Genomic DNA, 24,518 nt, shown 5'->3' on the forward strand with positions numbered 1-24,518 from the left:
CTAAGGGCAAGATGCACTAAACTAAACAAGCCTTTAATGAACAAGTTTTTAACTCTGGCATGTACTAAAGCCCAATTTCCGACGACGGTAGCAGCAAACGAAAACGGAATGCAGATGAGCAAATTGTGTAGAAACCCTATTGAAATTAGATGCACTAAGGTTTTCCGCGTGCCCTAACGCTGGAAAACTCCGGGAAAGCTAACGAGAGGTCTGTACCTCTCGTTGGGGCTGCCTGGCTTCCAAAACAATGTGAAAAAAAAAAATCGGGAGGGGGCAAAAACGCTTCTCAGGAGCGTCCTTTATGAATGGCCTTGCCCCCCCCCCCCCCCGCCCAAGGTTGCCGCTGTTCCCCGCTCCCCCCTGCATTAAAATCGTGACTTTTTTAGGCAGCCCCGGCCCCTCCTCCCTTCCTCCTTTTTTTAGAAAAAACAGCTCCCGCCATCCTCCGCCCTCGTCACCCCCCCTGAGGTCGTCGCCTCCGCTCCCCCCCTCCACTGGGCCCCCCCCTCCGTGAAACCGGGCCCGTGCAGCGCCTCTCATCTCTGTGTGAAGGCACTGCATGGGCAAGAACAGCTGATTGCCTCCTCCGACGTCCCTCCGCTCCTCCTGGGCCCGCCCTAGTCTGACGTAAGTAACCTACGTAGGAGAATGGCGGGAGCTATTTTTTCTAAAAAAGGAGAGAGAGAGGAGGGAGGGAGATGGGGGGGCCGGGGCTGCCTAAAAAACTCACAATTTTAATGCAGGGGGTAGCGGGGAGCAGCGGCGACCTCGGGCGGTGGGGTGGGGGGGGCAAGGCCGTCCATAAAGGACGTGTTTGTTTTTTTGACATTTTTGGCATGCGCAGAGCAGCCAGCATAACGCTTGGCTGCTCTGCGCATGCTTTACGGGCGACGGTTTTAACGAAGGGTTAGAGAATGCAAGTGAGCTGCAACGAGCAGCTCATTTGCATTCCCTTTCCTTCGTGCATAGCCGTTCCGTACCGATTCGTTATGGAATTCGGTACGGAACGGCTCTAACGAGGACTTTTGTGTATCTTGCCCTAAATCAGGCACGGACGTTATTCAAAAATACTATCTTGGAAGCCCAGTCCAGATGCATTCCACGTATTTGCAAAGGTGGAAAGAAGAGAAAACGTCAGCCTGCATGGTTAAAAGGTGAAATAAAAGAGGTCATTACAGGCAAAAGATTGTCCTTCAAAGAGTGGAAAAAGGACCCAATGAACAAAATAAGAAGCAACATAAGCACTGGCAAGTCACATGCAAAGCATTAATAAAGAAGGCTAAAACAGAATATGAAGAGAAACTTGCCGCAGAGGCTAAAAATCACAGTAACAACTTTTTCAGGTACATCAGAAGAAGAAATCCTGTGAGGGAATCCGAGGGACCGCAAGATCACGAAGGAGCTCAGGGAGGACAAGGTCATAGTGGAGAAACGGAATGAATTCTTTGCATCTGTCTTTATGGAAGAAGATGTAAGAGATCTGCCTATACCGGAAATGGTTTTTAAGTGTGATGATGCGGAGGAATTGAAAGAAATTTCAGTGAACCTGGAAGATATACTGAGCCAAACTGACAAATTAAAAAGCAGTAAATCACCTGGACCAGATGGCATACATCCAAGGGTACTCAACGAACTCAATCATGAAATTGCTGATCTGATGTTAGTAATATGTAACCTGTCGTTAAAATTGTCCATAGTACCTGAATATTGGCCAATGTGACGCCGATTTTTAAACAGGGTTCCAGGTTGATCAGGGAAATTATAGACCGGTAAGCCTCACGGTGGCGCCATACAAAATAGTGGAAACCATTATAAAGAATAAAATTATAGAACATGTAGACAAACATGGTTTAATGGGACAGAGCCAGCATGGGTTCAGCGAAGGGAAGTTTTGCCCCACCAATTTGCTTCATTTCTTTGAAGGCGTGAATAAATATGTGGATAAAGGTGAGCCGGTTGATGTAGTGTATCTAGATTTTCAGATACCTTTTGATAAAAGTTCCTCATGAGAGACTTCTGAGAAAATTAAAGAGTCGTGGGATAGGAGGCAAGGTTCTAGTGTGGGTTAAGAATTGGTAATTGGATAAAAAACAGAGGGTAGAGTTAAATGGTCATTTCTCTCAATGGAGCGGAGTGGACAGTAGACTGCCACAGGGATCTGTACTGGGACCGGTACTATTTAACATATCCTATATAATAATTCTCACCTCCAACGTTCTGAGGCTGCCTGGAACCGTGGAAAAGGAAAGTGAGTAGATAAAAGTGATGTCATTCCTGAAGTGCCACTGATTGGCTGCTATGACATGCTGCAGGACGTTCAATAGACAGGAGTGGAAGTGAACAAAGCAAGTCTATGGTAAGCAAGGAAGCCCATTGGTTAATCTCTGATTCCGCTCCCCAAAGCAGCCGTTATTCCTACACATTCAAAAAAAAAAAAAAAAAAGGAAAACTAGGAGCTGCTTCTCATTGCCGTTTTTACAGCTGTTTCCGCTGGACAAAAGGAGGGGGGAGACACACAGACCCTGCAACTGGGAGGGGGGACCCTGCAACTGGGAGGAAGGAAGAAAGGGAGGGAAGGGGGGACACCCCTGCAAATGGGAGACATACCAGGGGGACGATGACCCTGGAACTGGGAGAGAGGGGGGACCCTGGCACATACTCTCATTCTCACACACATACTGGCACCCAGTCTCACTTTCTCTCTGTCACACACACACACACACTCGCACATTCACACTCTCTCAAACATACACACTCCGAGGAAAACCTTGCTAGCGCCCGTTTCCTTTAAAACAGAAACGGGCCTTTTTTACTAGTTTATAAATGATATGGAAATCAGAACGGCAAGTGAGGTGATCAAATTTTACAGATGATACAAAAATATTCAAGGTTGTTAAAACACGTGCAAGCTGTGAAATATTGCAGGAAGACCTTAAAAAATTGGAAGACTGGGTGTCCAAATGGCGGATGAATTTTAATATGGACAAATGCAAGGTGATGCACACATTGGAAAAAATAATCCGAATCACAGTTACCTGATGCTAGGGTCCACCTTGGGGGTTAGTGCTCAAGAAAAAGATCTGTGTGTCGTTGTAGATAATACGCTGAAATCTTCTGCGAAGTGTGTGGTGGCGGCGGCCAAAAAAGCAAATAGAATGCTAGGAATTATTAGGAAAGGTATGGTGAAAATAATAAGAAACAGCAAAAGGAATGTCAAGTCAAATGTAAAGCACTGATAAGGAAAGCTAAGAGGGACTTCGAAAAAAAGATTGTGTTGGAGGCAAAAACACATAGTAAATTTTTTAAAGGTATATTAAAAGCAGGAAGTCGGCAAAAGAATCGGTTGGACCGCTAGATGACCGAGGAGTAAAAGGGGCGATCAGGGAAGACAAAGTCGTAGCGGAGAGATTAAATGAATTCTTTGCTTCTGTCTTCACCGAGGAAGATTTGGGTGGGATACCGGTGCCGGAAATGGTATTCAAAGCTGATGAGTCAGAGAAACTTAATGAATTTTCTGTAAACCTGCAGGATGTAATGAGGCAGTTCTACATACTGTACTGAAGAGTAGCAAATCTCCTGGACCGGATGGCATTTATCCCAGAGTACTGATAGAACTGAAAAATGAGCTTGCGGAGCTATTGTTAGTAATATGTAATTTATCCTTAAAATTGAGTGTGGTACTGGAAGATTGGAGGGTGGCCAATGTAACGCCGATTTTTAAAAAAGGTTCCAGAGGACATCCGGGAAATTATAGACCGGTGAGCCTGACGTTGGTGCTGGGCAAAATGGTAGAGACTATTATTAAGAACAAAATTACAGAGCATATTCAAAAGCATGGATTAATGAGACAAAGTCAACATGGATTTAGTGAAGGGAAATCTTGCCTCACCAATCTACTACATTTCTTTGAAGGGGTGAACAAGCATGTGGATAAAAGTGAGTCAGTTGATATTGTGTATCTGGATTTTCAGAAGACTTTTGACAAAGTACCTCATGAAAGACTCAGAGGAAATTGGAGAGTAATGGGACAGGAGGTAGTGCTCTATTGTGGATTAAAAACTGGTTAAAAGATAGAAAACATAGTAACATAGTAGATGATGGCAGAAAAAGACCTGCACGGTCCATCTAGTCTGCCCAACAAGATCAACTCATATGTGCTACTTTTTGTGTATACCCTACCTTGATTTGTACCTGTCCTCTTCAGGGCACAGACCATATAAGTCTGCCCAGCACTATCCCCGCCTCCCACCACCGGCTCTGGCACAGACCGTATAAGTCTGCCCAGCACTATCCCCACCTCCCACCACCGGCTCTGGCACAAACCGTATAAGTCTGCCCAGCACTATCCCTGCCTCCCAACCACCAGCCCCGCCTCCCGCCACTGGCTCTGCCACCCAATCTTGCCTAAGCTCCTTGGAGGAGGAAGGTCTCCTAGAAGGACAGCATCATAGTAGTGACATAGGAAGTACTCCTGTAGCCAGGACCTGCCCACCAGATGATGTACTATCCTATCACACCGAGGATACGTCTCCAAGTTCTGCCCAGAAGGGAAGGGTTAGAACAGTTGTTGTAGTTGGTGATTTGATCAATAAGCATATAGATAGCTGGGTGGCTGGTGGACATGAGGATCGCCTGGTGACTTGCCTGCCTGGTGCGAAGGTGGTGGACCTCACGCATATCCTAGATAAGTTTTTAGATAGTGCTAGGGAGGACCCAGCTGTCTTGGTACATGTAGGTACCAATGACATAGGAAAATGTGGGAGAGGTTCTGGAAGTCAAATTTAGGCTCTTAGGTAGAAACCTAAAATCTAGAACCTCTAGGGTAGCATTTTCTGAAGTGCTACCTGTTCCATGCGCAGGGCCCGAGAGACAGGCAGACTTCCGGAGTCTCAATGTGTGGATGAGACGATGGTGGAGGAGGGTTTTAGATTTGTTAGGAACTGGGCAACATTCTGGGGAAGGGGGAGCCTATTCTGAAAGGATAGGCTTCACCTTAACCAGGGTGGGACCAGGCTGCTGGCATTTAAAAAGGAGATAGAGCAGCTTTTAAACTAGAAACAGGGGGAAGACCGACAGTTGCTCAAAGGCGCATAGTTCGGAATAAGGTTTCTTTCAAAGATATCATCAAAACAGGGAAGATAAGGTATCCTGATAGGTTGCAAAAGAGACCATAGTGCCCTTAAATAAAAATAAAAATCAGATAAAAGATTGCAAATTAATACTGTCAAGTACTGAGCATGATGATGTAAATAGGAACAACAAACATTACTACTATTACTACTATTTAGCATTTCTATAGCGCTACAAGGCGTACGCAGCGCTGCACAAACATAGAAGAAAGACAGTCCCTGCTCAAAGAGCTTACAATCTAATAGACAAAAAATAAAGTAATCAAATCAATTAATGTAGGAGGAGAGGAGGGTAGGTGGAGGCAAGTGGTTACGAGTCAAAAGCTGTGTTAAAGAGGTGGGCTTTCAGTCTAGTTTTAAAGGTGGCCAAGGATGGGGCAAGACGTAGGGGCTCAGGAAGTTTATTCCAGGCATAGGGTGCAGCGAGACAGAAGGCACGAAGTCTGGAGTTGGCAGTAGTGGAGAAGGGAACAGATAAGAAGGATTTATCCATGGAGTGGAGTGCACGGGAAGGGGTGTAGGGAAGGACGAGTGTGGAGAGATACTGGGGAGCAGCAGAGTGAGTATATTTATAGGTTAGTAGAAGAAGTTTGAACAGGATGCGAAAACAGATAGGGAGCCAGTGAAGCGACTTGAGGAGAGGGGTATGAGTAAAACGACCCTGGCGGAAGACGAGACGGGCAGCAGAGATTTGAACCGATTGGAGAGGGGAGAGGTGACTAAGTGGGAGGACAGCAAGAAGCAGATTGCAGTAGTCTAAACGAGAGGTGACAAGGGTGTGGATGAGGGTTTTGGTAGAGTGCTCGGAAAGAAAGGGGCGGATTTTACGGATGTTGTAAAGAAAAGAAACGACAGACCTTGGCGATCTGCTGGATATGAGCAGAGAAGGAGAGAGAAGAGTCAAAGATGACCCCAAGGTTTCGAGTTGAGGAGACAGGGAGAATGAGAGAGCCATCAACATAAATAGAAAACAGAGAGTAGGGTTAAATGGTCAGTATTCTCAATGGAGAAGGGTAGTTAGTGGGGTTCCCCAGGGCTCTGTGCTGGGACTGCTGCTTTTTAACATATTTATAAATGACCTAGAGATGGGAGTAACTAGTGAGGTAATTAAATTTGCTGATGACACAAAGTTATTCAAAGTTGTTAAATCACGGGAGGATTGTGAAAAATTACAAGCGGACCTTACGAGACTGGGAGACTGGGCGTGGCAGATGACGTTTAATGTGAGCAAGTGCAAAGTGATGCATGTGGGAAAGAGGAACCTGAATTATAGCTACATCATGCAAGGTTCCACGTTAGGAGTCACGGGCCAAGAAAGGGATCTAGGTGTCGTCGTTGATGATACGTTGACACCTATAGCTCAGTGTGCTGCTGTGGCTAAGAAAGCAAATAGAATGTTAGTTATTATTAGGAAAGGAATGGAAAACAAAAATGAGGATGTTATAATGCTTTTGTATCGCTCCATGGTGCGATCGCACCTCGAATACTGTGTTCAATTCTAGTGGCCGCATCTCAAAAAAGATATAGTAGAATTAGAAAACGTGCAGAAACGTGCAGAGAAGGGCGACGAAAATGATAAAGGAGTTTGGATGACTTCCCTATGAGGAAAGGCTAAAGCGGCAATGGCTTTCCAAGCTGGAGAAAAGGTGGCTGAGGGGAGATATTATAGAGGTCTATAAAATAATGAGTGGAGTTGAACGGGTAGATGTGAAGCGTCTGTTTACGCTTTCCAAAAATACTAGGACTAGGGGGCATGTGATGAAGCTACAATGTAGTAAATTTAAAACGAATCGGGGAAAAAGTTTCTTCACTCAACATGTAAATAAACTCTGGAATTCGTTGCCAGAGTATGTGGTAAAGGCGGTTAGCTTAGCGGAGTTTTAAAACATTTTGGACGGCTTCCTAAAGGAAAATTCCATAGACCATTATTAAATGGACTTGGGGAAAATCCACTATTTCTGGGATAAGCAGTATAAAATGTTTTGTACTTTTTTGGGATCTTGCCAGGTATTTGTGACTTGGTTTGGTCACTGTTGGAAGCAGGAAGCCGGGCTTGATGGACCTTTGGTGTTTCTCAGTATGGCAATACGTACTTATGTAATAAGACTGAAAACACTATAATGCCTTTGTATCACTCCATGGTGTGTCTGCACCATGAGTATTGCATTCAGTTCAGGTCACTGTATCTCAAAAAAGATATAGCAGAATTAGAAAAAGTTCAAAGAAGAGCAACTAAAATGATAAAGGAGATGGAACTCCTTTTGTATGAGGAAAGGCTAAAGAGGTTAGGGCTCTATAGCTTGGAAAAGAGACGGCTGAAAGGAGATATGATTGAGGTCTACAAAATCCTGACTGGTGTAGAACGGGAAGAAGTAAATCGATTTTTTACTTGTTCCAAACATACAAAGAGTAGGGGACACTCAAGGAAGCTACATGGAAATACTTTTAAAACAAATAGGAGGAAATATTTTTTCACTCAACTAATAGTTAAGCTCTGGAACTTTTTACCAGAGGAGGTGGTAACAGCGGTTACCATATCTGGGTTAAAAAAAAAAAGGTTTGGACAAATTCGTGGAGGAAAAGTCCATAGTCTGCTATTGAGACAAGACATGGGAAGCCACTGCCCTAGGATTTGTAGTATGGAGTGTTGCCACAATCTGGGTTTCCACCAGGTACTTCTGACCTGGCTTGGCCACTGTTTAGAAAACAGAATACTGGGCTAGATGGACCATTGGTCTGACCCAGTATCGCTACTCTTATGTTCTTATATAAGAAGGACTTCCTCCAAGCCACAGCCCGTAGCAACCTAGCCGCTGTAGAGACGGCTGAGTGGACATATGATGGAGGTCTATAAAATACTGAGTGGAGTGGAACAGGTAGACATGAATCGCTTGTTTACTCTTTCCAAAAATACTAGGACTAATGAGCATGAAATGAAACTACTAAGTAGTAAATTTCAAACAACCGGAAAAAATATTTCTTCACTGACTGTGTAATTGAACTCTGGAATTCACTGCCAGAAAATGTGGCAAAAGCAGTTAGTTTAGCAGGGTTTAAAAAAGGTTTGGATAATTTCCTAAAAAAAAAAAAAAAGTCCGTAAGCCATTATTAAGATGGACTTGGGGAGGTCCACTACTTATTTCTAGGATAAGCAGCATAAAATTTGTTTTACTGTTTTGGGACCTTGCGAAGTACTTGTGACCTGGATTGGCCACTGTTGGAAATAGGATGCTGGGCTTGATGGACCTTTGGTCTGTCCCAGTATGGCAACACTTACGTTCTTATTCAAAAGTACATAAGTATTGCCATACTGGGAAAGACCAAAGGTCCATCGAGCCCAGCATCCTGTTTCCAACAGTGGCCAATCCAGGTCACAAATATCTGGCAAGATCCCAAAAATATACAAAACATTTTATACTGCTTAACCCAGAAATAGTGGATTTTCCCCAGTCCATTTAATACCATTTTGCCTGGCACCTACGTCAGACTCACCGGTCTATAATTTCCCAGATCTCCTCTGGAACCTTTTTTAAAAATCGGCGTTGCATTGGCCACCCTCCAATCTTCCAGTACCACACTCGATTTTAAGGATAAATCAAATATTTCTTTTTTTTTTTTTTTTTGAAATATTTTTATTAGCAAGAGAAACGTACAAACATCCGAAAGTTCTCCATATAGCAATGACACAAAATATCACTCAAGTGATTTACATTTAAAAATAATAGTAATATAATACATCGCAAACCAGTAGTGGCACAAACAAACAGATGACATGTTCTATCTCACCGTTGTGTGCACATTCCTCTCTATTATCATCTTTTCTCCCCCCCCCCTCCCATCCATGCCCCCCTCCCTCCCCTACAGAACCAAGACCTGAGTGCCTAAGGTACAGATCGTTCCTGTCTCCATGATTGGTTATACCGATTGAGTTATACTGTTATACAGTGGTTCCCTTGAACCTTTATACCTTTGAACATTAAACACTGGAGGCTTTCCCAGGGGGCAGCTGTGTCAGTTTCGCAAAGCTGTTTCTCCAAAGAGAGCGGCCCGGTGGAGGCCTATCCCATGGGAATTCAAACTGACCTCCCCCTTCCCAACCTGCCATTTGCTTCATGCTACTGTGCCACTGAGTAAGAGGAGGAGGGATTTCATTCACCCAATGTTGTAGGATGACTTTTTTCGCTAGGATCAGCGCCAGTAAAACAAAACGGCACTGATACAGGTTCAGTCCCTGTGCAACCAAGTCTGAATCCAAGCCCAGTAATAGGACTCTATAATTCCATTCTATAGGTTGTTCTAGCACATCGTCCAGATGCCTCAACACACCGTTCCAGAACGTCCGCAGTGCTGAACACTCTAGAAATTGGTGCGTCAGGGTACCTTTGTGGTTTACACATCTATTACAGTCGTCTGATGCCCATAGTCCCATGGCCTTACCCCTACTCCTAGTAAGATACACCCGGTGCAGGATCTTCAATTGAGTTTCGTGACAACTCACATTAGGGGTTACTTTGTAGGCCAATTCAAAGCATCTCTTAATCTCCCTTTCTGACATCGCACTGCCCACCCCTGAGCTCCACCTGGCGGCCAACGTGTCCACATAATTGGTTGGCCTCCATGTTTTACCCACTTGGTACCAGACTGAGAGCTTATTGCGTTCCGTGGGCAGTTGCTTGAACACTACATCTAGTGCGGTAAAGGATGGGAGTTTATTACTCTTCTTTTTCAAGGATAACACATAATGCCTGATTTGTAAATAAGAAAAAAATAAATGTCGTGGGATATTCCATTTGGCCTGACACTCTGCGAATGATAGAATGTGGGTTCCCCCTTCTACTAGCACCTGCCCTACATATCTACAACCTTTCTGATCCCATTCCTTAAAATATCGGGATCCCCTCCCTGCGGGAAAGTCGGGATTATCTAGAAGTTCTATGAATGGAGAGGGACCTGCTGCATCCCCCACCCTCTGTCGCCACCAATCCCACGCCATGCGTAATGGCAATAAAAGAGGAGAGATCTGAATCTGTGATCTCCTGCCGTGTAAGGTGTTGAATACCGACCAAGGGTGGGCTGCGAATTTCCACACCCGTGGCGGTGCATATTTGAAGCAACCCGTGTGTATTTCGTGAATCCATCTAAGGAGCGCTGCAACATTGTAAAGACGGAGATCCGGTAAGTTGACTCCCCCTTCATTTCGACCCCGGACCAGCTTGCCATAACCTATCCTAGCCCTCCGCCCCCCCCCAAATGAATGAGGTTATAGCTCCCCGGTATACCCTCTCATCTTTGCTGTGAACCCATATTGGCAGCATCTGTAAGCAGTACAGTATCTTAGGGATAAGTACCATTTTGACAAGTGCCACTCGTCCCAAGAATGATACTGGTAGGTCTTTCCATTGATGGCACAATTTTCTTATCCCGTCCACCTTCTCAGCTACATTCTTTTTATACATGACCTTGAGATCTGTGTGTAGATAGACTCCCAAGTACTTCATCGGCCCCTTTGCCCAAGTTAACGGAAAGTCTGGACAGCATTGGCACTTACAATTTTTGGATAGCGCCATAGCCTCTGATTTGTCAAAATTGATCCTGAGACCGGAGAAAGAGCCAAACCGTTGGATCATGTCTATGAGGGTGGGGATACCACTGGTTGCCTCCCCTAAAAAAATTAACATATCATCCGCAAAAAGATTTATTTTGTATTCATCCTTCCCTATCCGAATTCCTGTTAGTTCTTGGGACTGCCGAATTTTACTCGCTAGGGGTTCCAAGGCCAGTACAAATAACATCGGAGATAAAGGGCATCCCTGGCGCGTGCCCCGGAGCAGTGGGAACGACTGCGACAAGGCGTTGTTTATCAAGATCTGTGCCGTCGGATTCCTGTATAGCGCTCTCATCCCCCGCAGAAATTCCCCGTAGATGCCGAATTGGGGAAGCACCCAGAAAAGATAGTCCCACAGTATCTTATCAAAAGCTTTTTCTGCGTCTAGGCTGACAATAATATTATCTCCCGACTTGCCTCCCTTAGCCTGCAAGGCACTAAGCGCTCTGAGGATGTTTGTGGACGCATATCTCCCCGGCACGAATCCCGTTTGGTCTCCATGCACCAAATGGGGAAGCACCTTCCCCAGCCGAGCGGCCATGATGCTGGCAAACAGCTTAATATCTTGGTTTAGTAAAGATATAGGACGATAAGATCCCAGCACCTCTTTATCGCGCCCCGGCTTCGGCAGCACTATGATGGTGGCATGTGTCAAAGTCCCCGTGGATTGCCCTTCTGTGCACAGTGCCTCACATAGATCACTAAACGGCCCTGCTATCTTTCCTCCTAAAATCTTGTAAAATTCTGGCCCTATCCCGTCAGGTCCCGGCGCTTTGGCTAGTTTTAGCTTTTTGATGGCTGCTTGAATTTCCTCACCCGAGACTCTCTCATTCAGCGCGCCTCTTTGGTCTTGAGAAAGTGTCGGGAGCTGAAGATTCTGGAAAAAGGCCTCCCTTTTACTCTCATCACAAGTCCCCTTATCGTACAATGATTTATAAAAATCCACAAACGCTGCCTGTATTTCTTCCTCCCTTTCTAGTTTTTGTCCCCCTCTATTTTTAATATTAGTGATCAAATTCTTTGCAGATCTACTGCGTACCATGGATGCTAATAAGCTCCCCATTTTATTCCCTCACCTATGTAATTTATATTTGTATAGTTGGATATCCCGCACTGCCCTTTTGTTCAACGTCTCGTTGATCAGGTCTTTTGTTTCCTTAAAAGTGTCCTTTGCCCTCTCATCTCCTCTCATCATCGCTGCCCTAGTGTTCTGCAGTGTTGTGAGCTGGTCAAGGAGCACCCCCTCTCTTATCTTCCTAGTCCTAGCGGTATATTCAATGATTTTGCCCCTCAATACAGCCTTCCCTGCCTCCCATAGTGCGACCGGATCATTTACAGAGTTTTTGTTATCCTCTAGAAAAAACTGCCATTCCTGTTGCAGATAGTCTCTAAATTCTTGCTCCTGGTACAGTGTGGGGTTCATTCGCCATCCCGCTTTGCTCCTAGCCCCACCCAAGGCCACATCCACCCATACCAGACTGTGGTCCGATACCACGGCTATTTCAATCCCCGCCGCCTTGCTCACAGAAAAAAGGCCCTGTGTTAATAGGATACAATCCAGCCTTGCCTGACACCCGTGAACAGTGGAAAGGAAAGTATAGTCTCTCTCGTCCGGGTGCAACACCCTCCACACATCCACAAGTCCCAGGTCCCTCTGTAGCAACCCTACGCCTCTGTCTTCTGCATCCTTAGGTCTCATCTTTGGTGGATTACAGTCAACTAGAGGATCTGCTGTTATGTTAAAATCCCCTCCCACGATCAGTTTATATTCTTGTAGTGGAACCAGGGCTGCTATAAGTTTGAGAAAGAATTTTTGGGAGTAGACGTTAGGGGCATACACCGAACATAAAGCCACCTTTGACCCACTCAGTATACCCATCCATATCACAAAGCGGCCCTCAGAATCTTGGACCGTCTTGTGGCACGTATAATCTAAGCTTTTACTTAAGAGAATGGCCACTCCCCTCTGCCGATTGTTAAAGGACGAGTAAGCCAGTTCACCCACCCAGCCTTGTTTCAATTTCAGATGCTCTGTGGCTGACAAGTGAGTTTCCTGTACCAAGAGAACCCCCACTTTTAGTTGTTTGCTATATTGCAAGATCTTTTTGCGTTTAATGGGTGAGTGTATTCCATCTGCATTTAGAGAAGCTATACGAATGCTACCCATTTCCCCACACTAGTGTTTTTTTTAATACAGTGTGTTCTACCTTTGATACCCTTCCGGAGTGGCATCCCAGCTATGCCACCCCGCAAAGTCAGTCCCCGGTGTATATCTTGTGCCTCCCTTGACCTCTGAACACCAAAGTGAGAGCTCTGATTCCACTGCCGCATTTCCCTGCCCTTTCTCCCAGGTCTCGGTCCTATATGCCTAATTCCCCTCTCCCCGTCCCCTCGCCCCCCCATCCCCTCTCCTCTCCCCCCCTTTCCTGTGATCCCAATCAGCCTCTCTTCTCATTCCCAGACTCACAAATGCATCCGCTCTTCGTGACATCTCATCCTGCTCCCATCCATCATTCATCCACCTCCTCACATCCTCACTCACCTTCCTTTTGTATCCTGTGATTGAGATTTGAACCCCCTCAACCATCCCCAACTGAAATATGCATCAACTCCCCGCCCCCACCTGCTCCCCCCATATCTACATTGTTGATTCGGAAAAGTAATTTGCATTCCAACATATCAACACTCCAACTTTGAGACCATAGCCCATTCCCAACTTAACTGAGCTGCAAACGAAACCCAAAAACATAACAGTAAATAATACGGTACCTAGTACAGTTGTAGCATTGCAGCAATTTAAGCCTCATTTTAAGCTTACTGTCTGTATCGGATGAACTTTATATCGTTCATATATTTCGCCTAGCCGCTCTAAGGCCACAGTGCTATTAGCTCCTGGCGGTTAGGCTAAACTTACGGTCCCCTTCAGGACTCTATCGTTGGCCGAATGACTAGCAGTGTCGGTGATCCCTGGCTCCTAGGCCGCTGAAGCTCCGCTCCACGTGCGCAAAGTTTATTCGCAAGGCGTCTCAGGCCAGTCAGTCCTCTCAGTGTTCACCGTTCCGCTAAAGCAGTGATCCAGTCATCTGCTGAATCTTCCTTGCACACATGCCTCCACATCAAATCGACCGCACTTAGGCCGCTGCTCAATTCAAGGCTTTCCAAGTCCATTGTCTGCTCTGTTACTCCTCCAGTGAGGTACCTGTTCGAGACAGTTCCTGACTCACTGCTCTCCCTCTGCGATCGCCTCCATGTCTTGCCGCGGCGCTTTCACCACTCTCTCCAGAAACGCTTGGATTTCCTCTACCTTTGTGTAGGTGACGGTGCGGTTGTCGTGAGTAACTCGCACTTTGGCCGGGTATTGGAATGCGAACTTGATGCCATGTTCAAATAGTTTCGTACAATATGGCGCCATCAGCTTCCTCTGCTCCATGACCCGGAATGAAAAATCTTGGAATAATAAGATCTTTTTCCCTTTGTACTCCAGATTGCGTTGTCTCTTATATTGTTCCAGAATTTTAGCTTTATCTGCATAATTTAAATATCTGGCAATGACAACCCTCGGGCGATCTGTTCCCTCTCTCCACGTTCCTATGCGATGGATCCTCTCCACCTTACCGGATTCCAGTGCAAGGCCCATCTGTTGGGGCAGCCATTTTTCTGCCAGTTCCTTTAGATCCGAGTCCAGAGCTGATTCGGGGATACCAACAAATCTGACATTATTGCGTCTTCCCCTATTCTCTTGGTCTTCCACACGGTCGAGCAGCGTGCGCATCTGGGATTCCAGGGTGCCGAGGCGCCCCTCTGCCGCCATTGCTTGGTCTTCTTGTGCAGAGATGCGCTCCTCTGCTTGCTGTAGCCTGGCTGCGTGTCCTGCTAGGCACTCCTTAGTTTCGTCCATGCCGGTATGCAGTTTGGCTAGTTTGTCATCCAGCAGCTGAGACATATTTTTCAGGGACATTTGGACTATGTCCTCGTGCTGCGGAGTGAGGCTCTGACCACGTCCCGGCGATATCGATGAGGCAAACGGGGATTGCGTCGCCATTTTGTTTTTCGCCACGCTGCTCTTCTCCTTCCCCGATCGCAGCGTCTTTACTGGCATGCCGCTTCGCTCTAGCTCTCTTCTAACCTCACCTCCCGCGCCTCAGCTGATTCAGTGTTCGCGCTGGTCTGTTTTAGAAGTGATTAGTCGTCCAACTCTTGCTCTATGGGGGAAAAATTAGGTGAGGAGCGGGGAGCCGAGCTACCAGGCGTCCGCTCAGGTCTCTTGCATCACGTGACCCCCTAAATCACATATTTCTAACAATAGCCGCAAGCTCATTTTTCAGTTCTAGCAGTACTCTGGGATAAATACCATCCGGTCCAGGAGATTTGCTACTCTTCCGTTTGTAGAACTGCCGCATTACATCTTCCAGGTTTACAGAGAATTCATTAAGTTTCTCCGACTCGTCAGCTTCGAATACCATTTCCGGCACCAGTATCCCACCCAAATCTTCCTCGGTGAAGACCGAAGCAAAGAATTCATTTAATCTCTCCGCTACGGCTTTGTCTTCCCTGATCACCCCTTTTACTCCTCGGTCATCTAGCGGTCCAACCGATTCTTTTGCTGGCTTCCTGCTTTTAATATACCTATAAAAAATTTACTATGTGTTTTTGCGTCCAACACAATCTTTTTTTCGAAGTCCCTCTTAGCTTTCCTTATCAGCGCTTTGCATTTGATTTGACATTCTTTATGCCGTTTCTCGGAGTTACCATTGATCGAAATCTTGCACTTGAAAGTCATGTGAAGAATACAACTAAGAAGATGTTCCATTCAATGTGGAAACTTAAAAGAGTAAAACCTTTCTTCCCAAGGGCCATTTTTCGCAACCTGGTACAGTCAATGGTGCTGAGTCACCTAGACTACTGCAATGCACTCTATGCCGGCTGCAAAGAACAAATCATCAAGAAACTTCAAACAGGCCAGAACACTGCAGCCAGACTTATATTTGAAAAAACAAAATACGAAAGTGCTAAACCCCTAAGAGAAAAACTACACTGGTTCCCACTTAAAGAACGTATCGCATTCAAGATCTGCACTCTAGTTCATAAAACAATTCACGGAGATGCCCCGGCCTACATGTTAGACCTTGTTGACTTGCCACCCAGGAATGCTAAAAGATCAGCCCGCACATTCCTTAATCTACACTTCCCCAACTGCAAAGGACTAAAATACAGACTAACAAATGCATTCAGCTTCTCCTACGTGGGCACGCAGTTGTGGAATGCATTACTACGTAACTTAAAAACAATTTTTGACCTAATCAACTTTCGTAAATCTCTGAAGACCTATCTCTTCAACAAGGCATACCACAACGATTAACAAGTACAAATGTAACACATCACCACGATACCTTACACTCTGACTAGCGCTTTATTTGCCTGTCTGCTAAATTTCTACTATGTCATACTATTCTTTATGTAACACTAACCATATCTTTTACTCTGGAATGGCGAATGCCATAACGGAACACTGTAAGCCACACTGAGCCTGCAAATAGGTGGGAAAATGTGGGATACAAATGCAACAAATAAATTATTTTCAGTCGGTTCCTTCTTCCATTTTCTGAAGGATTTTCTTTTAGCTCTAATAGCTTCCTTCACCTCACTTATTAACCACGCTGGCTGTCGTTTGGTCTTCCATCCTCCTTTTTTAATATGCGGAATATATTTGGCCTGGGTTTCCAGGATGGTGTGCATCCACGCCTGATGTAAATTTTTGAACCTCGCAGTCGCTCCTCTAAGTTTTCTTATCACCGTTCTTCTCATTTTATCATAGTCTCCTTTTTTAAACTTAAACGCTAATGTATTTGATTTACAACGTATACTTATTTCAAAGGTAATATCAAATCTGATCATATTATGATCACTGTTATCAAGCGGCCCTAGCAGCATTACCTCTCGCACCAGATCATACAACATCCCTGTAGGTCTCCTCTATGTACCTCTCTGTCTCCCTCAGCTCCACCAAGTCTGCTACTCTAGTCTCAAGGAAGCGGACACGTTCTCTGAGAGCTAGGAGCTCTTTGCATCGGGCACACACATATGACATCTCACCAACTGGGAGATAATCATACATGTCACACTCAGTGCAAAAGACTGGATAGCACCCCTCTCGCTGCTGGACTGCTGACTCCATCTTACTGTTTTTGAGTTTTTCAATAATTTAAAACTTGCTATAGTATTAAGGATATTAGCCTAATATAAAAGTGTCTTTTAGTTTATATAGTATATTGTATGATTTGTTTAGTGTTTCCTTCTTAGATGGTAATGAAATGTATTTAAAACTCTGTAAGAGCACTCCTTGCTTGCTACCCTAATTACAATAACTGACTATAAATGAAGAATTGTCCTAGGGGTGGGCGGGTGTTGGGGATGGTGGGTGGTGCCTGCTTGATTCTATCTATTAATGCTGTGGTAAAAAGTTTTTAAAACTATGTGGAAAAGTCTATGGAGATTAGTTGATAAAATTTGCTTTTTATATTTTTATTTTGCCTAACACTAACCTACAATTCCCCCTTTAAACCCCAATTTTTAAGTTCCCAAAGCACAAAGCAAAATAGCGTTCACTTACCAGAGAAATGTCCTCTTCTCTCGGAACTTCTCAGAATGAAAGTTCAGTGGGACCTTTTCCTCTTTATATAGTTTTGAATCTAAGGGGCTTCTTTTAAACAGGCTCTTTGAAGCTGACTCAGCAACCTATGCAACTATTCTACTTCCCCACACCTTAATTAATATTGAAGCAAATGCTAGGCCAAGTTGTCCCCCCCCCCCCCCCAACTCCCCGGGCCTACCTTGAAACTCTCTGGTGATCTAAGCCAATTGCTGATTCCACCCCTAAAACCCCCTCAAGATAGTCAGCTTTGTGTTGAGTCCTAACTGTGATATTCAGTGGCACTTAGCCGAAGTGCCACTAGCTCCGACCAAGCGATTCAACCGGTCAGTGTCCGGCTAAATCATTTTGAATATCAAATACTTAGTGTCTAACTTCTACAGTGCATAACTGCAAAGGGGAGAGGCATGGCTGTGTCACGCACAAAGTATATAGAATACTAACAGTTACGCATCAAATTGACAGTATTTAGGTGTAAGCATGTACACTAGCTTTTGACATGGCATAAATGCTCACACCTAAAGTTAAGCGCTCAAAACCCAACCTATACTGGTATAGTATAATGACTTCAACGCCCAATTTTGCCGTTATAAAATACTTGCATAGCACTCAGTTTTTTTGTACCTCTTCTTGAATCCGCCTCTAAGCGTCCTTATAAGATTCTCACATAAACCTGTGTCAGTATGCTATGGATGGCATGAATGGGTGGACTTAAAATGCAACTGTTATACATGTAACTCATAGTATTCTCTATAAACTGCATGCATAAGCGTCAGCCATGCCTATGCCCCTCACCTGTGAACTCCCTTCTAACTATTATACACTAAGGACCAAATTCTATAAATAGCACCGAAAAAAAGTGCTAAGCGCTAGTCTATAAACAACGCTGAAAGTTAGGTGCCATTTATAAGGAAAATTTAGTTCTCACCTGATAATTTTCTTTCCATTAGTCCCAACAGATCAATCCAGAGACTTGTGGGTTATGTCCCTCTACCAGGAGGTGCAGATAGAGAGAACTTCAGAGGTTTACTATATGTGGTCATGTGCAGCCATCTCAACCTTACTATGAATGATAACAAAGCAGTGGAAGAAGAGCTCAGCGAGAAAGACTTCTCTAGCCCCACCTGGAGAAAGGCCAGGATCACCAAGACCGAAGCAGACACCGCCAAAAGCCCAGACCCCAAGCACCAAGTCTCAAAAGTGCGCCACACCCTGGTGTAAGTCACCGACGTGGAACGTTTCTGCACCTGAAGCATGATGGTGATGACAGGATCTGGATATCCTTTCCTCTTCAGCCGCTTCCTTTCAAGGGCCAGGCCATAAGACCAACGGGGGAGGGATCCTCTATAATGACTGGCCCCTGAAATAGAAGGCCGTCCGATGCGGACAGCCTGAGGGGACGATCGAACAGCAACTAGACTAGATCCACATACCAAGGACATCGGGGCCAATCTCAGGCAACCAGAATCACCTGGCCTGGATGGCTGGCTATGCACCCTATCACTCTCCCCACCATGGGCCATGGGGGGAAGACATAGAGGAGTCAAGGTTGGAGAAGGGCATCTATCCCATCCGACCTGAACTCCCTGCCCCTGCTGAAAAAGCTGGAAACTTTGGCATTGTTTCGAGTTGCCATCGGATCCATCACCGGCCACCCTCAACACGTTATTTGGTCAAAAGCTAACCCCAAGCCCTTGGTGCCAAGGGCTGCTGCAACTTGCTTAACTGGTTCTGCAGCCAAAGACAGCGGGCAAGTGGGAGGAACTCCAACCCTGCCCGGGTGTCGAACAATATGTCCAGATACTCCAGGGACTGTGAAGGCTGCAGATGACATTTGGGAAAATTGATGACCCAGCCCAGAGATGCAGAAGGTTGACAACTCGATCCGTTGCTTGTAAGCTCTCCTCGTAAGACAAAGCTCGAATGAGCCAATCGTCTAAGTAGGGGTGCACCTGAATCCCTTCCTTCTGAAGGAAGGCCGCTACTACCACTAAGACCTTGGAAAAGGTCTGAGGTGCAGTAGCAAGCCTGAAGGGCATGGCTTGAAACTGAAAATGACGCCCGAGCACCGCAAAACAGAGAAAGCATTGATGAGGAGGCCAAATAGGAATGTGACGGTATGCTTTTTTGAGATCGAGAGCAGTCAAAAACTCCCCTAGTTTAACCGCTGCCATCACGGAACACAAAGTTTCCAGGAGCTTAGTCAGGATCAGGAGGTGGGGCTGGTGGTTGGGAGGCAGGGATAGTGCTGGGCAGACTTATACGGTCTGTGCCCTGAAGAGCACAGGTACAAATCAAAGTAGGGTATACACAAAAAGCAGCAAATATGAGTTGGGCAGACTGGATGGACCGTGCAGGTCTTTTTCTGCCGTCATCTACTATGTTACTATGTTACTATGTGAAAATGATGAATTCTTAATGCCCTGTTTATGCCCTTGAGGTCCAGGACTGGCCAAAACTAGCCTCCCTTTTTGGGAACCACAAAGTAAATGGAGTAACGACCATGAACTGCCTCGGCGAGCGGTACCAGACGGACCGCTCCAAGCTGCAGCAAACTTTCCAAGATCTGACGTACTGCCCTTACTTTGGCTGGGCACTTGCAAGGAGATTCGAGAAAGAAATCTGCCAAAGGGTGAGCGAACTCTACCTTGTACCTGTACCAGATGACTTCCAAGACCCATTCGTCGGAAGTTACCTTGGTCCATTCCCCTAGGAACAGAGACAGATGTCCCCCAATGACCAGAAGGGGATGAACTAGGGCCCTATCATTGGGAAGCTCAGGCCGCTGGCTGTGCTCTAGGGCCTGAGGTTATGGAACGGCAATCCCCTCGAAAAAGCTGAGGTTTCTGTGCAAAATGAGGCTTCTGGAAAGCACCCAAACGGCCAGGCTGGTAACGCCGAGACTCTCAGAAGCGAGCACAGGGCAATCCAGCCCTTGAAGACTTAGGCTTATCCTCAAGGAGACGCTGTCCTTTGGAGTCCCCCTGTGCTTTCACAATCTCTTCCAGATCCTCACCGAAGAGAAGTATCCCTCAGAAAGGCAGTCTCGTGAAGCGAGATTTGGAAGCCACATCCACCGTCCAATGACGAAGCCATATCCACCGGCGTGCCGTGACCGCGAGGGACACCCCTTTGGCAGAGACCCGCAGAAGGTCATAAAGAAGATCCACCAAATATGCGAGACTGGACTCCAAGGCTGGCAAAAAACTAACCAGTTTCTCTGTAGAGGAGGCTTTCTGTACCCATGACAGGCATGCCCGAGCCGCAGAAGAACCGTACACCAAAGCCTGAAGACTAAGCGTCACCACCTCAAAGGATAGCTTAAGGGAGGACTGCAGCTTACGGTCCTGAGGGTCCTTAAGCGCTGTTACCTCCCTCCACTGGCAAAGTGGTCTTTGTGTTGACCGCAGTGATTAAGAAATCGACTGTGGGTTGCTTGAGGGCCTCCAAATCCGTCACCAAAAGCGCATAAAGGCGACCCGTGGCACGGGCCATCTTGAGACCACTGTTTGTCCCATTGAGCCGTAATAAGGATTTTCATAGCCTCATGGATATGAAAGAACATGGCCAGGCACTTGGTACCCGACATGATTGAAGGAGTAGGGGTAGCCAACGTTTCCGGCAGAGAAATGTCCAAAATCTCCAGTGCTCGAACAATTAGACTGGGAAGCTCCTCCCTACAAAACAGCTGCACCGAAGCAGGGTCATCCCCTTTCTCAGGCAGAAGATCAGTCTCCTCCAGAAAATCCATGGACTCTGAGGGAGACCCCTCAGGAAGAAAAGCGTCCTCGCCATCCGAAGCGTCCTCCAGCTCCAGGAATTCTACCCTGGGGTGTTTAGACATGAAAGACTGCAAGGGAGAAATACCAGGCCCGGGCTGGGAAGATGTGGAAGCTAGAGACCCCCCCCAGACCGCTTCAAGATGAAAGCTTTGTGCATTAATAGGCAGATGATCAAAAGCAAACGCCGGTGCTAGAGGCTGTTAGCGCCATACTAGCGCCGGCGTTTGCTACTGCCCCATGATCAGAGCCCTCAAGCGCATGAAACAACGTGCTCGAGGGCTCTTAGCGCAAGTAGCATGCAAATGCATGCTAATCAGCGCTTAACACATTCATCCCCAATGATCAGCGTCCAGCGTGCCAAAGACTGGGTCGCTGGCCACCACAAACCCTACGCTGGCATTAGGGTTTGCAGATCATTGGAGAGGAATGGTGAGCCCTGTCCAGCATGCATTTGCATGCTGGTAGGCCCCCATTCCCCGCCTACAGCAAACCTGCCAGTGAGGGCAGTTGAGGACGTCCAAAATTTGGACGTTTTTGTGACGGGGCAGTTGAGGACGTACAAATTTTGGACGTTTCTGCAATGGGCAGTTAAGGACATCCAAAATTGGATGTTTCTATGAGAAAGATGTCTTTCTCATAGAAACATCCAATTTTGGACGTCCTTAACTGCCCATTGCAGAAACGTCCAAATTTTGGACGTCCTCAACTGCCCCGTCGCTATACCTCCGACACCCCCTTGAAATTTGGAAGTCCCTGCAACAGGACAGTTGAGGACGTCCATCTTCCGATTTAAAGATGGGCGTCGTCCTCTTTTCATTGGTCTCCAGACCAGACCTGTCAAACAAGTGTGGGAGGATTCTGCTCACCGTATGCTCAGGCACAATTCTCCTGCACTTCTACCTCACAATCAGAGATAATTGTGCTGCTTAAATTTGCATGCATTATCTCTGATCATAGGTCTAATAGCACCCCGTGCTGTTCCAGCGCTATTTTAGAGCACTGTTTGGAACAGCGCGGGGCTTTTGATCATTTGCCTGTAAAAGCACAAATTCTGGAGAAAAAGGGTCATTTGCCAATCCCGAGGCACTAGCATCATCCAAATCCCCGGAGAAAAGTGTCCCCTCTGCAGGGAGGACTGCGAGAGGCTGACCCAGTGCAACGTGCGGGCTCAAGCTTGGGGGAAGAAAAAAATGGCGCCCAGCGACGCTCAAAAGACTTCCAGAATTGACCCTGAGGGGGCGGACATCCTGACAGAGGAGGCCAATAACAAAGGGTACACCCCCCACCCCCCCGCCCAAGAATCCTCCAGTTGATTTATCCAAAGAAAAAAAATCTTACCTCAGGCAGCCAGTGTTTTTTTTTGTTTAAAGAGGCAGGAGAGAAGCTGCTGGCCGGCTCAACTGCACAGGGCACATAGCCCAGAGGCTATGGAGGGGTGATGGGTGAGGATGGGAGGGACCTGGCACCACCAGATTTGCACCAAAGATTCCCACACAGTGACCTCGACCCCAATCCAGGCTCAACTGGGCCCGAAAGGAACTCCAGGAGCCGGATCAATCCAGAGCTGCACAGTTATGACCCTCCACCTGCTAGATGCAGAGAATACTGAGGTTGAGATGGCTGCACATGACTACATATAGCAAACCTCTGCAGTTCTCTATCTCCACCTGAGGGACACAACCCCCAAGTCTCTGGATTGATCTGTGGGACTCTATGGAAAATACGCTTAGCGCTGGGATCGGCCCCTAACTTTGGATATGACAATTTACACCAAGTAAACCCTGGTGCAAATCCTCGCATCTAAATTAGGCACAGATTACCCTTATTCTATAACAGCTCGAATAATTGTAGGAATGCCCCTGATCCACTCATGACCCTCCCATGGCCATGCCCCCTTTTTGGAGCTGAGCGTAAAATTTACACACAGATCCCTGCAACTAAAAATGCGCACGTAAATTTCAAATAATTGAATTAATGCTATTATTAGCACCCAATTATTGGAGCTAATTTGCTCATTATTCAATTAATTTCCATGTGCAAATTGGGAACACACCCAAATTTTCACACACAGTTTTAAGCGTCATTTATAGAATTTTGGAGTAAGTCATTTTAGCATATATAGAATTCCACTTATGTACACTACCCTACGGCCATTTACAAGCTAAGTTCACACTTACCTGCATGGATGACCATATTTTATAAATTTAAGCAAGCAAATGGAACTTAAATTTAGGCAGCATGTTATAGAATGAAAGATGGGCGTAATTCTATAAGGAGCTGCACAAATGATCCTTTACAGAATACTGATTAGCACACAAATATGCGCCAGTCTTGATAGTGTGTACTTTGCCAGTGAGCAAACGCATGGGTAGAGCACAAAAGTACATGGAAAAATGATAGACTACAATAATATAAGTGCATTCTTGCATACACTTAGGCATGGGCACTTTATACCATCTATAGGGTTAAAGTGGTTGCACCCAAATATACATGCACTTTTGACCACTTAGGGCCCTATTTACTAAGGCGCGTTAATGTTTTTTAACGCGCCTATAATTAACACGCATGCTGTGTAGGTGCCTATAGGGATATTGTTGGTGCATACACTGTTAATGCATGTACATGGTTAATGCACATTAAAAATGTTAATGCGCCTATAATGCGGCTTACTAAACAGGGCCCTTAGGCTGGTACACTATCAAAAAAAGTAGGCACCTACTTTTTAAAAATTGTTTTTAAATACAATAGGCTTCAGATAGGCATGTCCTAGATCCTAAATCTAGGCTCCCCCTTAAGAAAAAATACCAGCTAAAAGTAAATGTATGAAAGATCTCATACATGTAGTATGCGACCTATCTAAATGCAAATCTGCCTACACATTACATTCAAAAATCAACTTCTCTCAACATACTGTGATTTTTCACTGTTAATTCACACCATATATATTTCCATAACTGGAAATGTTTCAGATCTTCATTCTACACTGTATACTTTCCCAGCAGGAAAAAAATGTAAGTGCCATTCAGTTGCTCTAAACCGTGTCCACCTTATTTTAATGAAGATAACAAATATAATACAGCTTTTTCTGTATGTATAAATATGCTCCATTTAACACTCCATATCTGATGAATAAGAAAGGAACTGACTCAGGAACAGCATGACTCAGGACTGACGTCAATGTGTATCTTGTTTGGAACTTTAACATTTCCATTTCCCTGCTCTAACAGGATTCCAGGAAATCAAATGACGTAAGCTTTTTGAACTTAAGCTGCAGAGGACTAAGCCACTTTAAACGCAAAGAAGAAAAGAAACAAGCAGGCATTTGACAATTCGGATGATAAAAAAACACCAGA

At 45.6% G+C, this 24,518-nt stretch overlaps 1 protein-coding gene across 10 annotated transcripts in view; it reads right to left on the bottom strand.

Moving 5' to 3' along the window:
* Nucleotides 1-24,518, bottom strand: part of CREM (cAMP responsive element modulator) — a 443,843-nt gene that overhangs the window by 152,842 nt on the left and 266,483 nt on the right. The gene's annotated exons all lie outside the window — the stretch shown is intronic.

The sequence above is a fragment of the Microcaecilia unicolor genome, chromosome 1 (assembly GCF_901765095.1).
Source record: "Microcaecilia unicolor chromosome 1, aMicUni1.1, whole genome shotgun sequence".
Taxonomy (NCBI): Eukaryota; Metazoa; Chordata; class Amphibia; order Gymnophiona; family Siphonopidae; genus Microcaecilia; species Microcaecilia unicolor.